We start from the raw sequence: 7,385 nt of genomic DNA on the forward strand, positions 1-7,385 counted from the left end.
CGGCGGAGCATAAGACGGCGGCCGTGATTGGGCGGAAAATGGGGGCCCGTGCATCACTTCCTGTTCTGGCGAAAGGGGAGGGAGCTCCCAGGCGGCCGCCTCGTGGCGAGGGATCGCCTCCCTCTCGCGCCGGGGAGCGCTCAGGAGCTCTCTACTCCTCCGCAGACCAGGTTGAGCAGAGCGCAATTCGCGGCGCAACGCTGGAAAAGAACCCTGTGACTCCTTATCGAGCGACTTGGGCTCCTGACAGCTGGTCTCTTTGGCCTCCTTGCCATTCAACTTTCCCTCGTCCTCGGAGTCAGACGACTCCGAGGCTAGAGCCCCATCCTCCTCCTTAGCATCTTTGTTCCCCTTGACGGGCCCCTCTCGGGAGCTCCCTGACTGGGCCTGCTCAGATACCCTGCGTACTTTTGTAAGCTCTTGAGAGCTTTCTCCACAACCACCCTCGCTCTTAGTGTTGCTACCTAGCATGTTTCCCATTTTTTAATATGTTACTCACCGCGTGAGGCCCAAGGAATCCGCCACTTACGCGTGAGCCTGAGGGGAGTCTAAAAGCCCTGTAGGTGCGCGCCACCCAGAGCCCAGGCTTATCCCCAACTCACCTGTCTCGCAGCTCTGTACTGGAGCGTTGTCCGCTGTCACGTCTCGGGGGTGATCAGTCCCCGGGCGGGCCTCCAAATGTCGATGTCCGCTCCCGGCCGGCAGGAAGGACACACGACAAAGTCTGGCAGTGGACAACCTTTTCTTTTATTTTTCTTCTCCGTACAGCCTGCCCTGGGATCGCTCCCAGCCGAAGCCTCCTCTGGTCCGCTCCCCGCGGCTCCTTCTGGGCTTCGCTCCGAAGCCTCTACCGGTCCGCTCTCTGCGGCTCCTTTTGGGCTTCTACTTCCGGGCTTCTACCGGGCTTCTACTTCCCCCCAGGGGTGGCACCGGTATATATACACGGATACAGTGTCCAATCATGTTAAAGTGAGCAAGGCAAGCTGATTGGCTAACATCATCAGTTGCCAGGCAGACTATATTGTTGAGCGGGTTGCTTACGCGGTAAGCAGGAAACTAACGTGCTCGATGGGAGGGGTAATCTACCTCAGGCTTCACTCTTTACTACAGGCCTCACGTCTGCCAAGTGAGGCGACCGGGCTCGGGGCTGCGGCTCCCAACATTCTGTATCTCATTTTATTTTGATATACGTGATTGAAAGAACAACTATTATAAAGATAATGAAATATACTGTGATAACTATTACAGTTATCCCAGTAACCTGCTGTGAAGTTCTGTACCAATTTCACTATACGATCTTAGTTGGCTTTATTCTGTCTTGTTCTGTTGTATTTTACGACTTTCAAAATAAAATTTTAAAAAAAGAAACTTTCATTTCCATTTTCCTAGTAGTACTAGGGATTGATTGACCTACTAATAAATCAATTGATTGGTTGCAGTACTGGGGAATTGAATTCAGGACCTTGCATATGTTCAGTAAGCACTCTACTACAAGCTGACATTCATTTCCAGCAGTGCAAGATTCCCGACATTTCTTCCTAAAAAGTTAGATAGAATGAATAAGGTATCTTAATAACTAATGAACACAGCTAATTTCCAGGGGTCAAAAATGAAGTGGAAGCCAAAATCCAAAGGAGTATAGTAAACGGGCCCTCAAGCAGGCAGAGGACCTTAAGGTCATTTGCTAGTGTTTTCTAAATTAGAGCTTTTAGTTTTAATGGTGTCTAGGGGTCTAAGGGAGACAGGGGAGGCCGTCCACAAGGCAGCGCAGTGCCAACATGGAGACCGGAATGAGTCCCCAAAGGCCCATATTCCCAGTAAAAGGGTGAACTGGAAAATAACTGCCATGCAAAGAAAACTTCTGTGTCTCAAAGCTGATTTTTGATTGAAAGGAAAAATAACAGTCCCTATCCTCTACGAGAGGTAAAACGAGTAAATAAATAATCACAATTCAGGCTTCAAGTCTGGATTGAAATGAATCTATTTTGCAACTATATTCAGTAGTAATAATAAAATTAAAATGGCTGGGAACCTTGCAAAAATAGACACAAATAGAAGAGGCATTCTCTTAATTCAAGCCTTATAAAAGCCTCCCAGATAATGTTTCAACAAAGATGAACTCGTAATAAGAAAAAATTAGTATCAGCTGAGGGCCATGCGGCACAACTACAATCCTAACTACTTGGGAGGCTGTAGCAGGAGGATTGCAAGTTCAAGCCTAGCCTGGGCGACCCAGTGAAATTCACCTCTAAGTAAAAAATAAAATGCGGCTCAGTGGTAGAACACTTGCTTCTCATGCAAGAGGCCCTGAGTTCCATCCCCAGAACCACACACACACACACACACAGAATCGCAAGCCTCACATGGAGGAAAACACCATCAGAGTTAGCAAAAGAATCAAGCAGCAAGCAGCTGAATCAGACACATGAGGGTACTGGGATGATCTCTCATAGCAGAGCTTGGCAGACTCTTCTCCCCAGGGTCAGACACGTAGGCTTCAGGCTTTGCAAGCCACACAGGCTCTGTCAAAAAAAACTCAGCTTTGTTGTGCTAGTGAGTGATGGTAGATGGTAGACGGTGAAGGGACTGGCATGTGTTAACGACATGCTCTCACTAGAGAACTGAAAAATGGAATAAATTAGCACAGGGGTATAACAAAACTACTTGGAATACACTTAGAGAGGTAAAGAGAAAAACCATGAAAGGGAGGTTTATTGATATGGAAGTTTGAGCACTTTAAAGATTCATCCAAAATGGATCAGAGAAAGTGACTAAAGAGATTGGATAGAAACAATATTTAAAAAATATTATGGATCCTAAAATATTCCAAAATATATTTGCCTCCAGACTTATCCTCATGAAACTACAAAACCTCAAGAAACATTCCAAACCAGGTAGTTAAAAATAAAAAAGAAAATAATTTACCCTGCTCAATATCTTTTTTTTTTTTTTTTGTCTTCTTCATTTTTATCGGTACCAGGGATTGAACTCACGACCGCCTGCTTGCAAGGCAGGGCTTATGCCGCTGAGCTAAACCCCCAGCCCCTCCCTGCTCAATATCTGACTTTTTATCTTCAATATTAGAAGCCAAAAGAATAAAAAATGTCTTCAAAACAGTGAAAGAAAGTAATTGCTAATTGCATAGTCAACAAAATATACCTTTGAAGAACTAAGTGTGAAATACAGAATGTTTTCGGATAAAAAATACAATTTAGCATCAGTAGATCCTTATGAAGGACATATACTTCAGAAATAAGGCAAAGGGCCCCAAGATGTAAGAAAGACAGTAATGTAATCAAAGAAGACGGCAACCATGTGGATAAAGCTGAACAAATATCAACGCTAATAGTAACATTTAATTTAGGAAATTGTGAATTATGAGGCCATATTCTGTTTCTCAAACTAGTAGACATGAGAGTGGGTGTGAGCACATGAATGTGCATGTGTGTGTGTGCACATGCATGCACAGACATGCACACATGTATCCTTCTGTATGTGATATACTTCAGAGAACATTTTATAGGAATAAAATATTATACAGTAATAGCCTGTTAAGCTAAAAGTCACTGACTCTTAGGAGAAAGGAGATAACTTCAACCAAAAAACTTAGAATCTACAAGGTCTAAAATAGTAGAGAAAAATGAATAAGAAAAGGACTCAACAGGACAAGTAGAAAATATGAAAAAACAACAGTAAATCCAAATATAGCATATCAGTGATCACAATAAATAAAAGAGTTAAACTCACCAGTTCAAAGATGGCTATTATTTAATTCAACCATATTTTTCTTATAACTAATACACTTAAAACACAAGCACCAAGTGTTTCAGAGTCAAATAATAGAAAAAAAAAAAACCACATAAGTCAAATGAAGTTTTCCAACAAGCCAAAAAGATCACTTCCTGCAAATTCATACAAATTAATACATCAAAAAAACTCTGATACATTAATAAACCTAAGAAAAGAAGTCAATGTGGAGAAACAAATGAGAAAGACCTAGGAGCAGAATTAATATTCTCTAACAAACTCAAAGCTTGGGAAAAATCATCCCATCAGTGCTGCACTTGCAGAATTCAAGCAAACATTAACCCTGATGGGGACCTTCAGCTCCAGGCACTGGAGCAGTGTCATCCAGAAAAGAGCAGGGCAAGTTTGTCCTCTGGTCTCACTGGGAGCAGAACTAACTCTCCCAAAGGTCCATGTCTGTTATACTCCTCAGCCGACCTAGAGAGAACCAGACACAGGGATACGTGTGGTCCTGTACAGAAACAGTGGCCCTGTAGGACTCATTCCATTCCCTGAAGGGCTACCCCACAGCACCTGCCCTTTTCTGGTTCATACATTGTGATTTTGGGCACCTGTCAATCCATCACGAACACTTCTGTTATGTCCAGGTGAACTTACAAGTCCCGTTTCTGGGCTGACATAACTGATGACTGGTCTGCCCATCATAGCAATGTCCTGGGCAGCATCCAGCCGACTGACCACTCACCAGTATTGATATCTGATCCTGTTCAAAGTGTTTCAGATGGGAATGAGTTAACTAGGCATGGCTGGGTCTCTGCAGAAGACCAATGGTGACCAACTTTTTCTACAGAGTCAGTAAATACTCTGTAGATAACAATAAATAGGCTCTGTGGGCTACCAGTTCAAAACTACTCAAATTGCTTTATGATTGATACCAAGCAGGTAAAAACAACATAAACAAATAGGTCAACCTGCATTCCTATGGAGTGTTACTTACACCCATAGGTGGTAAGCCAGAGGGGCCCACAAGCCACAAGTTTGCTGACTGCTGTAGCAGGCTGAGTTCTTGACTGCAGAAGCTGTGTATTTCTCCTTTGATCTACCCACACCCACCCAGGGCACCTTACTGCTCGCTATGTCTGTAGATTTGGTCTGAATGCCTTGCTGTGAGGCCTTCTCATGGTGGCGATTGTGGCAACACAGAACCATTCTTCCCATCCAAAGGAACCTTCCAGGTGCCTCCTTCTTCAGGGCAGAGGTCCTTCTACAGTAACCTTGGCTCATAGCACCCAGCTGACATGATCCTGTGGTGCCTCTGCTTTGGGGTGACAATCCCAGTCACCCTTGCTGGCTGTTGAAATCAGTCACCATCTCTACGTGTGCTGAGCTGGAAGAATGGCACATGACTTATCTTGACTGCCCGCTGAGAGTTTCTCAATAAATATCTGCTAGACAACTCGCTGTCCTAGTGAATTAATTTTGAGGACTAATTTTGGCAGATGCTGTTTGTTCTCTGGAAAAGTTTAAACAGTCAAAATAAAGCCCTGAAGCAAGGAGACATGCTAGCTACTGGAGTCAACGGGGAGTGGGCCCTTCCGTGGCTATCAACTCAGCTGTCACGTTTCATGTCTTAGTTACTCTCTCATTGCTGAGACAAAACACCTGACACCCGAAGTTCAGGGAGAAAAGATTTCAGCTCACGTTTTGTAGAGGTTTCAGTCCATTGTCCACCAGCTCCAAGGCAGAGAAGCAGGCGATGGCGTGTGAGTCAGGAAGCAGAGAAGAAGCAGCAGTGAGCCTGCCTGTAGCCCGTCCAAGATACAAACCTTTTGGGTGGTGTCACCTGCAGCCGAGTGGGGCGTCCGTCTTCAGTAAATCCATTCAGCCACACACAGAACTATGCTAATTCCAATCAGTGGACTAATTTAGTACCACACCCTCATCCCAATATCACACACCCTAGATTCAGCCACCTCTGAAAAGCCCCCTCTTTGAGGACATCTAAACACAACCCATAATATCCCCTGCTTTCTGGCGATGGGGATGGAGGTTTTGCTTAAAACTCAGTGGGTCATGGGACCCCTCCAGCCTTGACTACTCCAGCTCAGGGAGCTCTTCATGGCCCAGCCCTGGCAAGGTTGGAGGCCCCGGGGAGGCTGTGGGAGGTCTCACAGCACCTTTCATTCTGGAGCTGCCTTAGAATATAGGGTATGGAAAGAAAATCTCTATTTGGATTGGGAAATATTGAAGAGCAGAGACTGACAATGATTCATCTTTGAAATCTAAACGATAGAAATCTTAGGATGTGGCACGCATTCAGAGAAACTCCCTTGGGTTTCCTGGGTGGTGTTCCTGTGTCCCAGTGACCTGCTGCCTCCAATTTGTGTCTGGCCTCAGCAGCGTCACCACTGGTCCCTAACAGTGTGTGGCACTGACTTCTAGAAAGTCTTGGCCAAAATACCAACCCCTCACTTGGGCACATTAAACTGTGCAAAAGGCTTTTTACATGATCTTTCTTTCCTTTCATCTACATGGAAACCCTGTAAGAAGACAGGGACCTGAAATGTTACCCAACACCACTAAATTATGAAGTCTTATTAAAATAAGGTTACATCTACAGGTCTATAAGCCCTCAAGAGCTCTGATTCACCACTGTCACCCGCCAAGCTCACCACATAAAGTCTCCACCAGGCCCTTCTGGGTCTCCCATTACCCATGAACCACACTCCTCTGCTGTCCTGTCTTTATCATGATGTATCCATGGCTCACAGGTCACTTAGTGTCGGGGTCTGTGCCTAGACCCTCAACCCCCAAATGGGCGCACCTTGAAGGCTCAAAGGAATGAGACAAACAGCGTGGTCTTTAGGGCTGCAGGACGAGTGAAATCCTCAGCAGAGCCGGTAACTCTGCTGGTCGGCCAGCCAACTGATGCTAGGCAGCCGTATTTAATCAGAACAAGCAAAGAGTTGAGTGGACAATGGAGGAAACCTGAGCAGGATCTTGGGTGGGGTTCAAGGACCCCTGAGAGCAACAGAGGATGCTAATTAAGGAAAACTATACACAAAGTCTCCGGGTGACCTCAGCTGTGGCCTATCTTGCTTCCTGAGATGTCTCCTCATTCTCTTTTTTTTTTTTTAATTTTTTTTTATTTTAAAGAGATTAAGACAAAAGAGGACATAACAAAGCAGATCAATCATGCCCGGGCCACGCCACAGCCCTGCACATATATTCAGCTTCAGCACCCTCCAACAACTTGGACCAGTACTGCTGGTGTTTGTGCTGAGTCTTTCTGGTGGGATGGAGAGTAGTGGTTCAGATCTGTTTTGTCGAGAGTTTTATCAGCTGGAGCCCAAAGCAATGTGCTACTCTAAACCTACTTCACTAATTTGGGTGGCAGCTCGGGAACAAAGAAACATGTACAAGAGGGGGAATAAGGGCATGGAGCACAGGTGCCATCCTGCCCTTCCACTGTCCTCTTAGCTCCAAGCCTCCTGCATGCACAGATATCCAGAAAGCCTCCTTCTCTTCCACCCAAAAAAGGAAAATGCTCATATATATTATCACAGTCATAAAATAGCTCGACAGAAGAGTCAGAAGAGTCAGTTATGTTTACGTCTGCTTTCTGCCAAGCCTCCGCC

The 7,385-nt window shown here is 45.2% G+C and overlaps 1 long non-coding RNA gene across 2 annotated transcripts; it reads right to left on the reverse strand.

Annotated features, from left to right (window-relative positions):
• Window positions 1-2,496: 2,496 nt before the first annotated feature.
• Window positions 2,497-6,707, reverse strand: LOC134474570 (uncharacterized). Of its 2 annotated transcripts, none has more exons than XR_010045410.1 (3): window positions 6,572-6,707; window positions 5,449-5,590; window positions 2,497-4,224 (listed from the first exon to the last, which is right to left on the reverse strand). It is a non-coding gene; the product is annotated as an uncharacterized LOC134474570 (long non-coding RNA). The 2 variants fall into 2 exon arrangements; XR_010045418.1 differs by having other exon boundaries at window positions 2,497-5,134.
• Between the last annotated feature and the right edge of the window lie 678 nt (window positions 6,708-7,385).

This window comes from Cavia porcellus, unplaced genomic scaffold (assembly GCF_034190915.1).
Source record: "Cavia porcellus strain 051 isolate PalLab524CR breed Dunkin Hartley unplaced genomic scaffold, mCavPor4.1 scaffold_1, whole genome shotgun sequence".
Taxonomy (NCBI): domain Eukaryota; kingdom Metazoa; phylum Chordata; class Mammalia; order Rodentia; family Caviidae; genus Cavia; species Cavia porcellus.